Genomic DNA, 19,931 nt, shown 5'->3' on the forward strand with positions numbered 1-19,931 from the left:
TCTGTATTGCGAGTACAGAGAATGAAGCGTCACTTTCGAACTGAGGCCCCCTCCAGCTGTCAGAATGTGTGGCACGTATTCCGATACACTATCTCGCCAGCAACGTGTCTGTATCATAACTTATCGTCACTCCACTGCACAACACAACACACCGTTATCAGGTGTCCCGTGTACTGCAACACTGAGCTCTACGCAACGTCTATATGGCATATATAACATCAGCCACGGCAAAAAACACGTGGAGCCGCAAAACTACAACTTTCCAAAGGTTTACTCCCCATTTTCATCTATGATATCGTTGGTTTGTCTGTAAGTGCTGGTTCACAACTTCCCTTCACACGTTAAGCATTTTCGGCGATATGTTACCAATTAACAACGCAAAAGAAACGTTGTGTGTACATTTAAATGCGAAAATTTGAGGTTAGGCTTTGCCGATACCGTTATGGATATCAATTGAAACTAAATTAACAGTAACTATTCACGACGCGCTCTGCAGAATTATACACCCATCATTTGGTGGATCTATGTGAATCAATCAGGTACAGCCTTATTTCAAGTACGACTTTTGCGTAACGTGTAGCACAGTCTGGCAGCAGAGGACAAAAATTATTCTTGCACATAGCTCGATGTTATGTGGGTGCTTTGATTACACAGATGAATAGTAACACAAATGTTAGCGCCACAACACGTCCGGTACGTGTTTTCCTTTGCTGGGAGCTGGCTGTTACACATCCAACGCAGGCTGCTTCGTGACGTCATACGCCAAGCAAGCCATGCATCATAATTGATGTGTCGACAGAAGTGCCGACACAGTGTTATTTTGAGGGGGCCAATATGCAAGCTATAAGCTCCCGCAGAATATCGTGAAGTCTGAAACAGGACGCTCAATGAAAGCTATAAAGAAAAGTACGTTGCTTTTGGAATACTTAACTTTAATCTATCCTTGTTGTATACATCGTTCTTGTTGAGACATGCTCTAGATGATAATTATCAATTGCTATGTAAGGCTAATGGCGCCTTGCTAGGTCGTAGCCATGGACTTAGCTGACGGCTATTCTAACTATCTGCTCGGCTAATGAGCGATGCTTCGTCAGTGTAGTCGCTAGCAATGTCGTCCGTACAACTGGGGCGAGTGCTAGTCCGTATCTCGAGACCTGCCTTGTGGTGGCGCTCGGTCTGCGATCACACAGTGGCGACACGCGGGTCCGACATGTACTAATGGACCGCGGCCGATTTAAAACTACCACCTAGCAAGTGTGGTGTCCGGCGGTGACACCACAATAATAATGAAATGTTTCTCAATTCAGCTTACGTGTTATACACTCTTAAATTAAGCTGAACGCCAATTTCCTGAATGGTTCAGCGCCTCATAACAGAAACCAGAATCCCTCATAGAGGGTCAGGTGCTCTACCCACGGACGTCACTTTTATAAGTTGTTTGCTGAACGAAGTTAACAGAACAGTAGAGGGACTAAAACTAAAAAAATGCTGTTAGCTTACCAAAATAAAAACCGAATGAAAAAATAGTATGTACATCAAACAATACGATTCGATTTCGGATTAGAAATCTGGACCCAGCTTTTGTCAAGATAACGCATTTGCAAAGTAATCGATGTATTCTTATTTTTGTTTTAATTTAATGGTATTGATATAAATATCACTCTTGGTGCTATTAGTTCGTGGAAGCTATACAACGAATGTCCTGTCGTCCTTTTAGTGCAAGTAAAAGGTGGATTGGAATTTCAATAACTGTCAGCAACATTAGGCATCATATCTACACTTTGGAGCAAATAAATGTGGCCCCGACAACATGGTTTCAGAGTACAAAGAAACACAACAGAGCAAAGGAAATACAGTACTACCCTGACTATAGCAGATGTTGAAAGTGATCACAATTCATCTCTTGGCACTTTTGTACCCTGATCAGCAAGTTGCTGTAGGCGGATCGAAGCTGGACTGATGGAATTGCTGCAGTCCCGTCCGAAATGTTCTTGAAGACCATGAGTATTGTTGCGATACACCTTAGACTTGAGGACTCCCCACACGAACAAACCACACACTGACAGATCAGGTGACCTGGGTGACTAGCTAGGGCCGCGATCAGACTGACCTCTGCTAACAATTCTGTCAGGCGTGAAGATTCTATAATGCGCTCCACGGTTCGGTCGGCTGTGTGCACAGCTGCTCCACACTACTCAAAGTTTAAGTAATTGTAGGTCTTTTCCTACTCCGTTAATACTGGCACAAATTCACTTCCAACCGTACCTTCTCGTCCGGGCCACTTTTAATTCCCCATCATGTAGAAACGAAGCGAAAAGCGAAAACTTCACTTACTTTATCATAAATCTTCTAAATTATCTATTCAGTAGCTCAGTGACCATACTGACATCGAAACGGAAAATGACAGAGAGAAGGTTGAAATACTGAATTCGGTCTTCCGAAACCGTCTCACCGTGGAATATTGTAGTACGGTCCCTCCTTTATGTCAACGTACGAATGTCGAATTGACAGACACTGAGATAACTGATCGCGGAATATAAAAGCAACAGTAATAGCTTAGTAACTGAAAGGCATCGGGGCCAAATGAGCTACCTGTAAAATTCTGTAAATATAAAACGAAAGAAAATGGTCTCCTTCTAACAGAAGTTCACAGTAGTTTATTGGAGTAACGAAGGGTACTTAGCTACTGAAAACAAGGGCACGTCATTCCCGTTTTCAAGAAGTGTCGAAAGACAGACGCACATAATTATAGATCTATAATGTTGACGTCACATTTTTGTATAATTATTGAACATGTTTTAGGGTAAAGAATTGTTTTTAGAAACGAAAATCTCATCTACAAAAAAAAAAACGGATTCTACAAAGAGAGATCCTGAGAAACTCAGCTCGGTCTATTCCTCCATGAGATCCACAGTACCGCAGACAACGCCGCTCAGGTAGATTCTGTGTTCCTCGGCTTCATGAAGACCCTTGACACCGTCCCACACTACCGTTTAGTAAAAAAACAGAAGAGCTTACTTAGTATAGGACCCAATATAACACCTGCGTAATATCGTGTACGGTACCCGCGATCACGCAGAAGTACCGCCAACACGACGTGGCATGGACTCGACTAATGTCTGAAATAGTGATGGAGAGAATTGACACCAGAGCTGTCCATAAGTCCGTAAGTGTGCCAGGGGGCACGTTGCAAGGCATCCCAGATATGCTCAATAATATTCATGTCTGGGGAGTTTGGTGACCAGCGGAAGCGTTTAAACTCAGAAGAGTGTTCCTGGAGCCACTCTGTAGCATTAATCGACGTGTGGGGTGTTGCATTGTCCTGCTGGAATTCCCCAAGTCCGTCGGAATGCACTATGGACACGAATGGATGCAGGTGATCAGACAGAATGCTTACGTACGTGTCACCTGTCAGAGACGTATCTAGTCGTATCAGGGGTTCCATATCATTGCAACTGCACACGCCCCACACCATTACGGAGCCTCCACTAGCTTTAACAGTTCCTTGCTGACACGCTGGTTCCATGGATTCATGAGGTTGTCTCAAAACCTGTACACGTCCATCCGCTCGATACAATTTGAAACGAGACTCGTCCGACCAGGCAACATATTTCCGGTCAATGTCGGTGTTCACGGGTCCAGGTGAGGTGTAAAGATCTGGGATGTGCAGTCATCAAGGGTACAAGAATGGGCCTTCGGCTCCGAAAGCCCATATCGATGATGTTTCGTTGAATGGTTAGCACGATGACACTTGTTGATGGTCCAGCACTAAAATCTCCAGCAATTTGCGGAAGGGTTGCACTTACGTCACATCGAACGATTCTCTTCAGTCGTCGTTGGTCCTGTTCTTGCAGGATCTATTTCCGGCTGGAGCGATTTCGAAGTTTTGATGTTTTACCGGATTCCTGGTATTCGCGGTACACTCGTAAAATGGTCGCACGGGAAAATCTGCACTTCATTGCTACCTCGGAGATGCTGTGGCCCATGTCTCGTGCGCCAACTACACCACCACCTTCAAACTCACTTAAATCTTGACAACCTGCCATTGTAGCAGCTGTAACCGATCTAACAACTACGCCGGACACTTGTTGTCTTATATAGGCGTTGCCTACCGCAGTGCCGTATTCTGCCTGTTTACATTTCTCTGTATTTGAATACGCATGCCTATACCAGTTTCTTTGGCGCTTCAGCTTAGATTAGATTAGATTAGATTAGATTAGATTAGATTAGTACCTGTTCCATAGATCATGAATACGACACTTCGTAATGATGTGGAACGTGTCAGATTAATAAAAGGTGTCTATACAAGATATTACACTACACAAAATATTACGTGACACTTAATATTTTTTTTTATTTTTTTTACTGGGCGTTGGGGAAATTACCCACTTACTATATCCAAAAATTCATCTAATGAGTAGAAGGAGTCGCCATTAAGAAATTCTTTTAATTTCCTTTTAAATGCTATATGGCTATCTGACTTTTCATGCTATTAGCCGGCCGGAGTGACCGAGCGGTTCTAGGCGCTTCAGTCTGGAACTGCGTGACGGCTACGGTCGCAGGTTGAATCCTGTCTCGGGCGTGGATGTGTGTGGTGTCCTTAGGTTAGTTAGGTTTAAGTAGTTCTAAGTTCTAGGGGACTGATGACCTTAAGTCCCATAATGCTCAGAGCCATTTCAACCTTTTTTTTATGCTATTAGGTAAGTGACCAAAGACTTTTGTGGCAGCATAATTTACCCTCTTCTGAGCCAAAGTTAGATTTAACCTTGAGTAGTGAAGATCATCCTTTCTCCTACTGTTGTAGCCATGTACACTGGTATTACTTTTGAATTCGTTCTGATTGTTAATAACAAATGTCATAAGTGAATATATATATATATATATATATATATATATATATATATATATATATATATATATATATATATATACACTATTGGCCATTAAAATCGCTACACTACGAATATGACGTGCCACAGACCCGAAATTTAACCGACAGGAAGAGGAAGCTGTCATATGCAAATGATTAGCTTTCAGAGCATTCACACAAGGTTGGCGCCGGTGGCGACACCTACAATGTGCTGACATGAGGAAAGTTTCCAACCGATTTCTCATACACAAACAGTAGTTGACCGGCGTTGCCTGGTGAAACGTTGTTGTGATGCCTCGTGTACGGAGGAGAAATGCGTACCATCACGTTTCCGACTTTGATAAAGTTCGGATTGTAGCCTATCGCGATTGCGGTTTATCGTATCACGACATTGCTGCTCGCGTTGGTCGAGATCCAATGACTGTTAGCAGAATATGGAATCGGTGGGTTCAGGAGAGTAATACGGAACGCCGTGCTGGATCCCAACAGCCTCGTATCACTAGCAGTCGAGAGGACAGGCATCTTATCCGCATGGCTGTAACGGATTGTGCAGCCACGTCTCGATCCCTGACTCAACAAATGGAGACGTTTGCAAGACAACAATCATCTGCACGAACAGTTCGACGACGTTTGCAGCAGTATGGACTAACAGCTCGGAGACCGTGGCTGCGGTTACTCTTGACGCTGCATCAGAGACAGGAGTGCCTGCGATGGTGTACTCAACGACGAACGTGGGTGCACGAATGATAAAACGTCATTTTTTCGGATGAATCCAGGTTCTTTTTACAGCATCATGATGGTCGCATCCGTGTTTGGCGACATGGCGGTGAACGCACATTGGAAGTGTGTATTCGTCACCGCCATGCTGGCGTATCACTCGGCGTGATGGTACGGTGTGCCATTGGCTACGCGTCTCGGTCACCTCTTGTTCGCATTGACGGCACTTTGAACAGTGGAAATTACATTTCAGATGTTTTACGACCCGTGGCTCTACCCTTCACTCGATCCCTGCGAAACCCTACATTTCAGCAGGATAATGCACGACCGCATGTTGCAGGTCCTGTACGGGCCTTTATGGATACAGAAAATGTTCGACTGCTGCCCTGGCCAGCACATTCTCCAGATCTCTCACCAATTGAAAACGTCTGGTCAATGGTGGCCGAGCAACTGGTTCGTCACAATACGCCAGTCACTACTCTTGATCAACTGTGGTATCGTGTTGAAGTTTCATGGGCCGCTGTACCTGTACACGCCATCCAAGCTCTGTTTGACTCAATGCCCAGGCATATCAAGGCCGTTGTTACGGCCAGAGGTGGTTGTTCTGGGTACTGATTTCTCAGGATCTATGCACCCAAATTGCGTGAAAATGTAATATGTCAGTTCTAGTGTAATATATTTGTCCAATGAATACCCATTTATCATCTGCATTTCTTCTTGTTGTAGCAATGTCTCGAAATGACCACGACCAAAACTTCGAGAAATTAGAGCTAATACTGGGACTTACCAACAACTATTTTTCATTAGTCGAACAGGGAAGGGGTGATCAGTTTGTGGTATCAGAAGTACCCTTCGCCGCACACCGTAAGGTGGCTTGATGAGTGTGGGTGTAGATGTAGGTGTCGTGGACGACGAGTGTCCCAGATACTAAGATAACGTCCGGAGTGACCCAAGGAAGGGCGACAGGCCAGCTCCTGTTCTCTATGTACATAAAAATGAGGCCCGTAGTACGAACTGAGGTAGCTCGCTGACGGCGTTGAGTGAGCGTAGGGGGATTCAGGATGACTTGGACGGAATCTCTGTTTGGTGGAGTGACTAGTAGCTTGTTTCAAAGGTGCATCAATTTAAGTTATGCTGATGGGTAGGAGAAACATTCCTCTAATGTTGGAAAACTTTATTAACTGTTAGGTCTACAACTTTGCTTCCGCCGTTTTGCAATAGACGGCAGTAGCGGCAAGTGGGGTTCGGGTGGTTGATGATAGGTGTAACATAATAAGCTTAGGCGTCTTTAAACATAATGCCATAAAAATATTAGTCGATTTGTGATTGCATCATGAGGTTATTCTCGATTAAGTACGTCAACTTATGTATCCATTTCTCGATATTTGCGGGAAGTTTTAATTTTCTGCTTTACCATGAAGAAATCTGCGGCTGTGGCTCTTAAAATGCTGGGTAAGACCAGTGGTGAGGGAACTATTAGTGGAAGAACGTGCAGAGAATGTTATCAACGCCTTAAGAACGGTGATTTTGAAGTCGGAGACCGGCAAGGCGGTGGAAGACAGAACGTTTTCGTGGCTACTGAAACAGACGAAGACAGTCACAGGACATCATTATCGAAAGCAGCTGACGCGTTCGAGACCAGAACTGAAACACAAACGGGTACAATACAGCGATAGACGCGTGAAGGTAATTTTGCAGCATATCGCAAAACCCGTCAAAATATACATGGAAACATTGAAGTGATAAGTCCTATCCCTCCCGCCGTACTCTTCATACGTTGCTTTATCGATCAGAGGCATACAGTCTGGCTGACCGGCACTTCCGTTCATATGAACAAGTGCAAAATTGAATCGATACATGGATCTCCACAAGTTCTTCAGCCACGGCATTCGTATGCTGTCTGAAAGATCGGAAAATGTAGTGGCCAGCGATGGGCAATACTATGAATCATAATTTTTTTGTAAGTTTTTCACAATAAAGCCCCGAACATCGAGAAAAACGGTGGAAGCAAAGTTTTAGACTTAGTATATGTAACTTCACTTTCTCACGTCGATCAGAAAACTAGGCGTAAGGCTCGGAAAAGACATGAAACGGAAAGACGTCACGAATTCATTTGCGGGGAAGGCTATGGTTTGTTGGAGGAGTTTTGAGAAACAGTATCTCATCCAGTGCGACAGGGCGACTAGCTCTTAAGTACTTTTCGAGTGTTTGGGATCCGCACCAGGACGGATTAATGGAAAACCTCAAAGCGTGTGACAAGTGTGCTGTTAGATGTCTTAACGGCCAGTTCGCTTAGTGCAACGGAAACACTTCGCAACCTTATATGAGAACGTTGGATCTCGGAAGGTGTTTTTTTCGAAGCGGTATTAAGAAGCTACACTAGATAACCAACATTTTCGAGAGAGTGCCGAACGATGCTAATGTCTCCAAGTATCCATCTCGACTAAGGTAAAAAAAGGGAAATTTGGGCTTGTACGAACGAAGAGAGGGATTCATTTTTCCCTCTCTCCATTTGCGAGTGACACAGGAGAGAGCAAACAAGCAGTGGTACAAAGTACCCTCCACCATCACGGTAGACAACGGCTTGTGGAGTGTGTATGTAGAGGTGGATGAGGAGCAAACGATAGCTACTGTCTCCGCAGTGATGCGTCCCGTGGTACTGGCTATTAAACATCTCCATCTATGTCCATACTTCGCAAGCCGCCTTATCATGAGTGGCGGTGGGTACTCGTGTACGAGTGTAGTTTCACCACTTTCCTGTTCCATCGCCAGCCGGAGTGGCCGAGCGGTTCTGGGCATCACAGTCTGAAACGGCACGACCGCTACCGTCGCAGGTTCGAATCCTGCCTCGGGCATGGATGTGTGTGATGTCCTTAGGTTAGGTTAGGTTTAAGTAGTTCTAATTTCTAGGGGACTGATGACCTCAGAAGTTAAGTCCCATAGTGCTCAGAGCCATTTTGGACCTGTTCCATCCCGAATGCTTCGCGAGAACAACGATTGCCGGTGCTTTCGATAATGATGTCCTGTGACTGTCTTCGTCTGTTTCAGTAGCCACGAAAACGTTCTGTCTTCCACCGCCTTGCCGGTCTCCGACTTCAAAATCACCGTTCTTAAGGCGTTGATAACATTCTCTGCACGTTCTTCCACTAATAGTTCCCTCACCACTGGTCTTACCCAGCATTTTAAGAGCCACAGCCGCAGATTTCTTCATGGTAAAGCAGAAAATTAAAACTTCCCGCAAATATCGAGAAATGGATACATAAGTTGACTTCGAATGTCAGAAATTTTGTTGTTGTTGTTATGGTGTTCAGTCCAGAGACTAGCTTGATACAGCTCTCCATGTTACTCTATCCTGTGCAAGCCCCTTCATCTCCGAACAACTAGTGTAACCTACATCCTTCTAAATTTGCTTAGTGTATTCATCTCTTGGTCTCCCTCTACGATTTTTACCCTCCACGCTTCCCTCCAGTACTGAATTGATGATCCCTTGATGCCTCAGAACGTGTCCCCCCTTCTTCTAGTCAACTTGTGCCACAAATTCCTCTTCTCCAAAATTCTGTTCAGTACCTCCTCATTAGTTATGTGATATAACCATCTAATCTTCAGCTTTCTTTTCTAGCACCGCATTTCGAAAGCTTCTATTCACTTCATCCCTAAGTCGATGTTTCACTTCCATACATGGTTATAATCCATAGGGTCGGCCGCTGTGGCCGGGCTGTTCTAGGCGCTTCAGTCCGGAACCGCGCTACTGCTATGGTCGCAAGTTCGAATCCTGTCTCGGGCATGGATGTGTGTGATATCCTTAGGTTAGTTAGGTTTAAGTAGTTCTAAGTCTAGAGGACTGATGACATCAGATGTTAAGTCCCATAGTGCTTAGAGGCATTTGAACCATTTTTTTATACTCCATAGAAATACTTTCAGAAAAGAGATCCTGACACTTAAATCTATAATCGATGTTAACAAATTTCTCTTCTTCAGAAACGCTTTCCTTGCCATCGCCAGTCTACATTTTATGTCCTATCTATTTCAGCCATCATCAGTTATTTCGCTCCCGTAGCAAAACTCATCTACTACTTTAAGTGTCTCATTTCCTAATCTAATTCCCTCAGCATCACCTGATTTAATTACACTACATTCCATTATGCCAACGGCCTTGCCGCAGTGGTAACACCGGTTCCCGTCAGATCACTGAAGTTAACCGCTTTCGGGCTGGGCTAGCACTTGGACGGGTGACCATCCGGTCTGCCTAGCGCTGTTGGCAAGCGGGGTGCACTCAGATCTTGTGAGGCATGCTGAGGAGCTACTTGACTGAGAAGTAGCGGCTCCGGTCTCGTCAACTGACATACGGACGGGAGAGTGGTGTGCTGACCACATGGCCCTCCATATCCGCCTGTGGGTCGAGGATGACAAGACGGCCGGTCGGAAACGTTGGGCCTTCCAAGGCCTGTTCGGACGGAGTTTACATTCCATTATCCTCGTTTTGATTTTGTTTATGTTGATCTTATATCCTCCTTTCAAGACACTGTCCATTCCGTTGAACTGCTCTTCCAAGTCCTTTGCTACCTCTGACAGAATTACATTGTCGTCGACAAAACTCAAAGCTTTTATTTCCTCTCCATAGATTTTAACTCCTACTCCAGATTTTTCTTTTGTTTCCTTTACTGCTTGCTCAATATACAGATTGAATAACATCGGGTATAGGCTACAACCCTGTCTCATTCCCTTCCCAACCGCTGCTTCCCTTTCATGCCCCTCGACTCTTACAACTGCCGTCTTGTTTCTGTTCAAATTGTAACATACGTAGGACGAAGCATCTTCCAGGTATGTACACTCTCGGAACTTAAACAGTGAACCGCGCCTCCTTTGCAGCGTCTGCCACTGGAATTAGGCCCGCCGCTGTGGCCGAACGGTTCTAGGCGCTTCAGTCCGGAAGCGGGCGACTGCTACGGTTGCAGGTTCGAATCCTGCCTCGGGCATGAATGTGTGTGATGTCCTTAGGTTAGTTAGGTTTAAGCAGTCTAGGGGACATGACCTCAGATGTTGAGTCCCATAGTGCTCAGAGCCAGTTTTTGAACTGGAAATGGCTGAGCATTTGCGTGATGGTTTCGAGCTTACAAAATGAACCTGTAAGGAGAAGTGCTGCTCGGCTTTGAATCTTCTCTGTTTCTTCTGACAGTTCTGTCTGCTACGGATCCCAGACTGAGCAAGATACGAGTGTTGGTCGAATGATGATTGCTACCTTTCCTGAGGATTCGTCCAATGCATCTCGGTCTGACATATCGCTGAATAATGGGCCTTTCCACCTAATTACAAGTAATGCACTACATTTGATTGTGAAGAGGGTCAACTGTCGATCCACGCACCAAGCGTCGAACCTTTTCGGGTTCTCCTCCTTACACGAAGCATCACAACAACGTTTCACCAGGCAACACCGGTCAACTGCTGTTTGTATATGAGAAATCGGTTGGAAACTTTCCTCATGTCAACACGTTGTAGGTGTCGCCACCGGCGCCAACCTTGTGTGAATGCTCTGAAAAGCTAATCATTTGCATATCACAGCATCTTCTTCCTGACGGTTAAATTTCGCGTCTGTAGCCCGTCATCTTCGTGGTGTAGCAATTTTAATGGCCAGTAGTGTATTTACCGGTGAAGCAGGGTTCAAAGAGATGGTGTTGTAAATTTCCATAACCAGTAAGTATGGGCAGACGTAAACTGCCGAGCAGTTCTGGAAAGTGGGCACCGACACCGATTCTCAATGAACATATGGGTAGGCGTAGTTGGCGGTAGATTAATATGCCAATACGTACTGCCAGAAAGGTTAACGGGGGCGTATATCTGGACTTTTCATCAATGTATTGCCTACTTTGCTGGAGGCTGTGCCATTGCGGCAACGAATACAAACGTGGTTCACGCATGATGGCGCACCAGCACACTTTTGTCACAATGTACGTAACATCTGTCGCAGACATTTCAGGATCGCTGGATTGGTTGGTGGGGGGAGGGGGGAGGAGGGGGGTGCACACCTCTGCTTCCTCGTTCCCCAGACCACAATCCCCTAGACCTTTGGTTATGGGGACACTTGAAGAAACTGGTCTACGACACACCAATCTATGATATGCGGACACTACCGGGTCCCGTCTTCAGTATGTGTGCCAGCAGGAAGAACAACAACCTGGTATACTTCAAAGGATGCGTCATTCCTTACGCCGGGCGCAAGGGGTGCAGTGTTATAAATGAACGTCACGTTGAACATCTCCTGTAAACACGTGTTTATCGCAGCAACTACTCATTTCCGGACCTATATCTGTTGGAATTATCTAACAGAGTATGCATTTCCAGACCTTATTTTTCTTTTTTCGATGAGTACTACCACCTCTCAAAGTATTCGACACTTTTTTGAACACCCTGTGTAAACTGTTATAATATTTTTGGCTTATTCAGCCTTCATGTTAGGCTCCAAGAAGCTGTTCCCAGAGCAGTGGAAATGGTTCAAATGGCTCTGAGCACTATGGGACTTAACATCCATGGTCATCAGTCCCCTAGAACTTAGAACTACTTAAACCTAACTAACCTAAGGACAGCACACAACACCCAGCCATCACGAGGCAGAGAAAATCCCTGACCCCGCCGGGAATCGATCCCGGGAACCCGGGCGTCGGAAGCGAGAACGCTACCGCACGACCACGAGATGCGGGCCCAGAGCAGTGGAGATGCAAGAACTATATAGATGACGAAATGTGATGTGAGGTACCTGTGACAGATGTTAGATTCGGTACCATTTCCGTGAGAAAGACCGCCTGCATAATGCTACTGCTCTGTAATTGGCTGCTGTGTTCGGAGCGAGGGCGCCAAAACGTTAAAGTATAGTTATTATTATTAATTAAACTACTCATTTGAATTACTTCACTTTTTAATATAAATATCTCTCAACAGCTGACTATCAATCAGTCATTTTAGAATTATTAAAAACAATTTAAATCAGAAACAAAAGACTGACGAAATTGCAGACGATTCACATCGGAGACGTTCGGGTCACGCCTTTTCTGGTATGGCGCGCGAAGTGTTTCTGGCTGTTCGTCACTCTGGATTAGGCTGTCGAGAAGAACAGACATGTTGACTGTCGTAGGATATTTTTCCAATTTTTATTTAAGTTCCTGTTCATCACTCTGGATTAGGCAGTCGAGATGTACAGTCATGCTGTCTGCGCCAGGATGTGTTTGCCAGTATTCAGTATTAAAAGATTCATTCCGGTAGTCATGAGGCACAGACACGTGCCACAAATAGTGTAAAGATACATTTTCGTGAACACTGTGTTTGATCATGTACTATGCCGTATCAGAAGGTGTTGTATTAAGATCATGTACTATGCCGTATCAGAAGGTGTTGTATTAAGATCATGTAGTCATCTCGTGTGGCTATATTAAAATACGCGAGTGGCATTCCAAAGAAGTGATACATTATTTCAGAACAGAACCTCGCTAAAAGTCAGTTAGAGCCTCAAGATACAGAACCTACGACCTGCGTGCTGTTTTCTGCGCTGGGGACATCAACTTGAAGACAGCAGGCTAGTGAACTATAACAGAACCTTCGTATTCCACACAGTGCAGTGGAAACAACTAGCCGCTTCACGTGTACTGCATGCACAGAACAAATAAGCTCAGTGACACGTCATCTGCAGTAATGCAGAGGAGCTAAAGGAGGATGATCGTTATTAACACCAACAGTCAATTCATTCTTCCTTTCTTGCTGTACTGTGAAAAGCAATGGTCCGATAACACTCCTTTGCGGCACCGCAGAAGCTATTTTTACATCTGAAGATTTCTCTCCGTTGTGAATGACGCGCTGTATTCTACTTACCACAAACGCTTCGATCCACTCACACAGCTTGTCTCATATTCCGTGTGCTCTTACATTGTTCATTAGGAGGCAGTACGGAACAGACGAATGCCTTCTGGTAGTCAAGGAACGCGGTACAACGTGTGCGCTGGTGCCTACCGCCTTCTGGTTCTGGTGGACGAACAAAGTGACGTGGGTTTCACACGATCGTCGCTTCCGAAGCAGTATTTCCTCCTACAGAGTAGATTTTCTGTCTCCATAAATGTTTCAAATTGCTACAGGAGACCGATTTATCCGGCCGAAGTGGCCGAGCTGTTCTAGGCGCTACAGTCTGGAACCGCGCCACCGCTACGGTCGCAGGTTCGAATCCTGTCTCGGGCACGGATGTGTGTGATGTCCTTAGGTTAGTTAGGTTTAAGTAGTTCTAAGTTCTAGGGGACTGATGACCTCAGAAGTTAAGTCCCATAGTGCTCAGAGCCATTTGAACCAATTTTTGAGACCGATTTCAGAGATATAGGCGTACAGTTTTGTTCATCTCTTATACGAACCGTCTTGAACACGGAATTGGTGTGAGTTTTATTCCTGCTCTAGCAAGGCTCCGTCAGCCACCTATGACACACTGCTGCTAAAAGGGGAGCAACTTCTTTCGCATACAATGTCTAGAATCATATTTGTATCGTATGAGTTCCAGTGGTCTTTCCTGTGTTGGGCGATGTCAGTTGATTTTCTATCTTGTGGACACTTATTTCGGTGTCCAGCATTTTGACTTTCTCATGAACAGTTAAATGAGGTAACATAACACGATATTTCTCACTGACACAGTGTTGGGAATGGCGTTTAGTATTTCGGGCTTCTCTCTGTTACCTACCCTTGCAATACCATTATGGTCTTTTCTGTGAAGTCAGCAGACAGAATTTTGCTATCTAATTGGTTGCACGCGTAACTCTCCTTACGCTAACTTTGGCTTCGTTCGGTTTTTGTCTTTGAGGCTTTCGCAAAGTCTATATTTGCAGCGAAGCTCTCTTTGCTTCATGACAACTTTCTAACACGGCTGTGGAATTACGGACTATCTTCTCCATTCCCCACAACTTTGCTCAGCACATACTTGCTACAGGCAGGCATATTGTACAATACTCATGAACTTTGTCCATTTATGGTCAATATTTCTGTCCTGGAGACGAATTTTTCTTGTTTACTGCTCTTGCTAACTAAAAATATCTATCCTTTTTACAACCGTATTCAGGGATGCTGTAAGGGCCGTATGACCACTAGTTGCCTGTTGTACTCTGAATAAGTCGTAGAGATCAAGTCTGTTGGTGACCAGGATATTTAGCATGTTACTTTCAAGAGACGGTTCTCTGACTGTCTAATCGCGATAATTTTCGGATAAGGCACTCAGAAAAATTTCACACGATTCTCTGCCCCTAGTACCCGTCTTAATCACTTGAGTCTTCCAGTCTATAGCTGATGAGCTGCAATGTTCGCTTGGACATTTGGACGCAACCTTCTCCAGTCTTTTCCTGAAATGTTCCGCCACTGCTGTTTCTGAGGCAGGGGTCTGTGAAATCATCCGATAACCACGTTTCATCGACCTTTAACCGTTAACATCACAGAAGTTATTTGGCGTTCAGGTCTGTTGTAGCCTAACCAGTTTTTTCTTCTCTTACACAAACGCCTCCACTATCCGCTATCAACCTCTGGAATGAATCTGATTATCAACTGAGTTAGTGATGAACCACTAGCAGCGCCAACGTAAAAAATGCGTTTTGCTGTCGTCCAGTACACGTGCACTCCTATTCAACACTTTGACGCCAGTTTCGGCACGCTACGGCACCTACGCCAGGAAGATACGGAGACTGCAGGCAGGGAAGCGCCTCGGACACTTCCCACACTTGGCTGCCTAAGTTGCACTGTCCCAGAAGGTAGCGACAAATGAAAGCAGGCGGTCAACATGTTGACACTACGTCCACGGCGAATGGCCCCAAGACAAAGGCTGGCGGTAGTTGTTATCAGGGCCTGTGGAAACAGCTCAGGCCGGGGAGTTTTAGAGCTGTTAGCGTCGACTCGACTGCGCGAGCTAACATCTCAAAGGCGTTCGGGCTCACATGTGGTTCCTCTGGGTCGTAATGTCTTGGCTCAAACTTTTCTAGGGGTTGAACCGCACGTGTCACATTACACGCCCTAAATTAGACGCTTGTGACCCTTTGGTTAAATTGTCTAGCTGATGGCAAGTTTGCGGAATAAAAAGTTAATATAACATATAATAACAGTAATAATAATATCGGGAACTAAATTGTTGTTGTTGTTGTGGTCTTCAGTCCTGAGACTGGTTTGATGCAGCTCTCCATGCTACTCTATCCTGTGCAAGCTTCTTCATCTCCCAGTGCTTACTGCAACCTACATCCTTCTGAATCTGCTTAGTGTATTCATCTCTTGGCCTCCCTCTACAATTTTTACCCTCCACACTGCCCTCCAATGCTAAATTTGTGATCCCCTGATGCCTCAGAATATGTCCTACCAACCGATCCCTTCTTCTAGTCAAGTTGTGCCACAAACTCCTCTTCTCCCCAATTCTATTCAATACCTCCTCATTAATGACCCGTAAGTGATGTAGGCTACACAGCTGCGATTTGGTTAGAATAATGTTTATTCAGAAAGCAAACTAATAGCGAAAGTGGTCGTATTTAGAGTTACTGTTACACTCGAGCGCATATCCATTTGATACAGTTCGATCATTCACAATCTCATCGCGAAATACAAGTCCAATACTCCACCTCGTTAACTACGCGAAAAGTTAGAGTTCACACCAGGCGCGCGGCTGCTCACCGCTCAGAGACTAAGTCCCGCGATACCACACAAAGCAAAATTTTCTAAGTCGTTTCACTTCCTAGCTACCTAAAGACCGACTGTCCGCTTTCGCGTCTCAATCCGAACTGTACTCTCTGGTGTCTAGACCAGAACTGTCTCCGTGCCCGTTCTGGACGCGTCTCGGGCGTGCCGAACATCGTCGCTCAACTGTATAGTGCAGTTCCCTTCCGTGAAGCCGTCCATCTGATTGGCTACACCTTATTCTACATCATTTTACATTTAAACATATTTAAAAAATCAAAACATGACCACTTTCATGATCTAAATAAAGTAACAATAGTATCCACTACATAATAAATGTTAAATTCTTTTACATAAAACCAATACAGTTTCCTTCTTAGCTTTGAATGCCACGGCCAGTAGCCTTGGACCTATGTGCTTCCTGATAAATAAAGAACAAAAGTAACTATTATGTACTAAACTTTACAACAAATATTCTATTACCTAATGATTCAATAAGGTGTCATGGTGTAAGCGTTCAATGTGTTTTGTGCAGAGAAATGATGATCTGATGATTAACTGAAAATACTGATAATTTAAATTTACTATATCTTTTAAACAAATAAAGTTGCAGAGTTAACATTTACAGCATTTGTCACTTTAATGATGCGCTTCTATATGAAATGTCGTTTGTTATGATCGACCAAAGCGTTCAGATTTTAGCATTCAGGTCTTTGTTACAAAACTTGTTAATTTCACTCTAACAGTAAATCCTAAACTATTATAGATATGATCAATATTCGAGTTTTATTGGGATCACCATGAAAACTTATGACGGATGGTAGATTAAAATTACTGTGGCTTCATTTCCTGAATTACTACAGAGTTAAATAGTTTTCATAAATCTTTCTCTTTATGGTCAATCTTAGGTCGGCCATATTTGCTGCGTCTCCCTGGCTACGAACGGCTTCTACGGGGTTTCCCTATGACGTAGGTTCTCGTCTATCTCACTCACACACTACAGCGCTTAAGCCTCATTCAGCACAATAGACGGTTTCCCAATCTCGTGGCGAATCTGCGCTCTTTGTGGCACAAGGTCCTGGACTACAGGGTTCGTTTCACAATTCCTGAAGACCGATTCTTTCGGCCATATATTTAAATGAGACGAAATGCTCGTTAACTCACAACTGGCACGTCATAACACGGCTAAACGCAGAGTGACTGAATAGTGAAGTGAATACTTCCAGCACTGACCAGCACCAACAAAAGACATTGTGGCTAAAATTATTATTTTATATTAACTTCAGATCTTTTCTTTTTTTCATCGCTTGGTTCAAATGGCTCTGAGCACCACGGGACTTAACATCTGAAGTCATCAGTCCCCTAGACTTAGAACTACTAAAACCTAACTAACCTAAGGACATCACACACATCCATGCCCGAGGCAGGATTCGAACCTGCGACCGTAGCAGCAGCGCGGTTCCTGACTTTTGCGCCTAGAACCGCTCAGTCACAAAGGCCGGCTATTCATCCGTCTTCTGACTCTTAATTTCTTCACGTGTCTTCAGTGTTGCTTCTAAGTGATGAAACCATTTAAAAACCACTGTAGGCTGTCAATTACTGTGTAGAGTTCCTTTATTGCACCACACACACACACACACACACACACACACACACACATATATATATATATATATATATATATATATATATATATATATATATGGTGTTACAAAAAGGTACGGCCAAACTTCCAAGAAACATTCCTCACACACAAATAAAGAAAAGATGTTATGTGGACATGTGTCCGGAAACGCTTAATTTCCATGTTAGAGCTCATTTTAGTTTCGTCAGTATGTACTGTACTTCCTCGATTCACCGTCAGTTGGCCCAATTGAAGGAAGGTAATGTTGACTTCGGTGCTTGTGTTGACATGCGACTCATTGCTCTACAGTACTAGCATCAAGTACATCAGTACGTAGCATCAACAGGTTAGTGTTCATCACGAACGTGGTTTTGCAGTCAGTGCAATGTTTACAAATGCGGAGTTGGCAGATGCCCATTTGATGTATGGATTAGCACGGGGCAATAGCCGTGGCGCGGTACGTTTGTATGTAGACAGATTTCCAGAAAGAAGGTGTCCCGACAGGAAGACGTTCGAAGCAATTGATCGGCGTCTTAGGGAGCACGGAACATTCCAGCCTATGACTCGCGACTGGGGAAGACCTAGAACGACGAGGACACCTGCAATGGACGAGGCAATTCTTCGTGCAATTGACGATAACCTTAATGTCAGCGTCAGAGAAGTTGCTTCTGTACATGGTAACGTTGACCACGTCACTGTATGGAGAGTGCAACGGGAGAACCAGTTGTTGCGTGTGCAGGCACTATTAGCAGCTGATTGGCCTCCACGGGTACACTTCTGCGAATGGTTCATCCAACAATGTGTCAATCCTCATTTTAGTGCAAATGTTCTCTTTACGGATGAGGCTTCATTCCAACGTGATCAAATTGTAAATGTTCACAATCAACATGCGTGGGCTGACGAGAATCCGCACGCAATTGTGCAATCACGTCATCAACACAGATTTTCTGTGAACGTTTGGGCAGGCATTGTTGGTGATGTCTTGATTGGGCTCCATGTTCTTCCACCTACGCTCAATGGAGCACGTTATCATGATTTCTTACGGGATACTCTACCTGTGCTGCTAGAACATGTGCCTTTACAAGTGGTTCATGCACGATGGAGCTCCTGCACATTTCAGTCGAAGTGTTCGTACGCTCCTCAACAACAGATTCGGTGACCGATGGATTGGTAGAGGCGGACCAAGTCCATGGCCTACACGCTCTCCTGACCTCAACCCTCCTGACTTTCATTTATGCGGGCATTTGAAAGCTCTTGTCTACGCAACCCCGGTATCAAATGTAGAGACTCTTCGTGCTCGTATTGTGGACGGCTGTGATACAATACGCCATTCTCCAGGGCTGCATCAGCGCATCAGCGATTCCATGCGACGGAGGGTGAATGCATGTATCCTCGCTAACGGAGGACATTTTGAACATTTCCTGTAACAAAGTGTTTGAAGTCACGCTGGTACGTTCTGTTGCTGTGTGTTTCCATTCCATGATTAATGTGATTTGAAGAGAAGTAATAAAATGAGCACTAACATGGAAAGTAAGCATTTCCGGACACATGTCAACATGACATATTTTCTTTCTTTGTGTGTGAGGAATGTTTCCTGAAAGTTTGGCCGTACCTTTTTGTGGTGGTGGTGGTGGTTAGTGTTTAACGTCCCGTCGACAACGAGGTCATTAGAGACGGAGCGCAAGCTCGGGTTAGGAAAGGATTGGGAAGGAAATCGGCCGTGCCCTTTCAAAGGAACCATCCCGGCATTTGCCTGAAACGATTTAGGGAAATCATGGAAAACCTAAATCAGGATGGCCGGAGACGGGATTGAACCGTCGTCCTCCCGAATGCGAGTCCAGTGTGCTAACCACTGCGCCACCTCGCTCGGTGTACCTTTTTATAACACCCTATATCTATACGGCCGGGAGTTGAACACAGGTCTCGTAAACAGTAGATAGATATGCTAGCTATTACACCATTACACCACTGTAGCGTTAAACAGCATGGATGGCCTAAGTCAAATGATTTCCCTAACACAAACTTCAAATGTTCAGCCCATTTTCCCCTCTGGAA

At 44.6% G+C, this 19,931-nt stretch overlaps 1 protein-coding gene and 1 pseudogene across 1 annotated transcript in view; both read left to right on the forward strand.

The window, feature by feature from the left end:
• Positions 1–19,931, forward strand: part of LOC124605842 (chitooligosaccharidolytic beta-N-acetylglucosaminidase-like) — a 306,694-nt gene that overhangs the window by 158,442 nt on the left and 128,321 nt on the right. The gene's annotated exons all lie outside the window — the stretch shown is intronic.
• Positions 9,731–9,848, forward strand: LOC124607782 (annotated as a pseudogene).

This window comes from Schistocerca americana, chromosome 3 (assembly GCF_021461395.2).
Source record: "Schistocerca americana isolate TAMUIC-IGC-003095 chromosome 3, iqSchAmer2.1, whole genome shotgun sequence".
Classification (NCBI taxonomy): Eukaryota; Metazoa; Arthropoda; class Insecta; order Orthoptera; family Acrididae; genus Schistocerca; species Schistocerca americana.